Source organism: Cynara cardunculus (assembly GCF_001531365.2).
Source record: "Cynara cardunculus var. scolymus isolate 2C chromosome LG 1, CcrdV1, whole genome shotgun sequence".
Classification (NCBI taxonomy): Eukaryota; Viridiplantae; Streptophyta; class Magnoliopsida; order Asterales; family Asteraceae; genus Cynara; species Cynara cardunculus.
This window is the reverse complement of record NC_037528.1, coordinates 23,953,389-23,954,898: the sequence shown is the minus strand read 5'-3', so window position 1 is coordinate 23,954,898 and position 1,510 is coordinate 23,953,389.

Sequence of the window (1,510 nt, the reverse complement as noted above, 5' to 3'; positions counted from 1 at the left end):
ATATTTAAAATAAGATGTTTATCCTGTATTTGATTGTGTTTATCTGCAGTTAGTTACACGAATTCAGATATGGGATGAAATCGGATAGGGATGAACGGGTTTAAGAGTTTTTAAGAGTTTAAGAGTTTTTAAGAGTTTAAGAGTTTTAAGAGTTTTTAAGAGTTTTAGCCAAATGCTTTATAATATAGTATAGATATAAGGTTGCGTTTGGTTCACATAATGTTTTTGGATGTAATGGAATCTGTCAAATGAATTTGACTTTGATGTAATTGTAATGGAATGTTGTCAATTTGACCACCTGTTTAGTTGACAAAATTAGAATAGAAACTGTTAAAGAAATTAGAATCTATCAGTTTGGTTCATAAAATATAACTTTTAAATTGGAATAAAATGTTAGTAAATGACCAAAATAACCCTTTTTTTATAATTTTAGTTTTTTAAATACTTTATAAGCAAAACCAAAATAAAATATACAAAATTGTTGCAAAAGCCATGTTGCAGTTACCACTAGCTTTCTAAGCAAAATCAAATGATTGATAAATGTTGATATATGAAGATGTTATAAAATGTAGAACTCCATAAGAACTTGTCGTTAAAAGAATGTAAATATTAACTACAAAGGTGGTACCTGATTGGTTTGAGCTTTGCTTCAAAGGTCAAAATTATCAGGAGGTCCAGATTCAAATCCAAAGAGGAATAAAAATCCTTTTATAGCCACGAAAGTTCAAATGCGGTGACTCCGGACTATCTGTAAAGCAGGTGGTCGCCTTGGGATTAGTCAGCTTGCGGGTTGGATGTCCAAGTTAATAAAAAAAGAATGTAAATATTTGGCATTCAATAATACAAATGAATCCCGCTACCTACGTTAACCGATACCTAAATTAGAAAAACAAATTGGGGACATTATTAGAATGCTATTTAGAAAGCTGTTCCATGTAATCTTTATGTTCATCGAAGGAAGAAGGTGGCAAATTGGAGATGTTAAGCATGACATCAACGCATAGGTTTCCAAGGGTGGCGACATTGAATTCTTTCTTGCCAAAGAATTTGAAGGAAGAAAGACAGCGATGCTCAGAAACAAAAACCTCGACTCTATAACTTTTGCAATTTACTGGCACACGAGTCCTATGGCATATTAAAGCGAGTGTAACAGTTTGTCTCGTCCAATCTCAATTAGTCTACGTACCAAACGCATCCATAAAAAGTATGATCGAAAAAAAAACTAATTTTTTTTATCAACATGGATATCCAACCTGCTATGCGAGCCGACTAATCCCAGGACGACCACCTATTTTGCAGATAGCTCGGAGTCACCGCATTTGAACCTCCGTGGTCACAAAATGATTTATATTTCTCTTTGGATTTGAACCTAGAATCTTCTGGTAAAAAAAAAAAAACTAAATTTTTTTAATCGGAGAGGTTTTTCAATAAAAGAAAAAGAAAAATTTATAAAAACGAAAGCTTCACTTGCTTGCGTTTGAAGTGTCAGTCGGTGTAATATCTGTGTCTC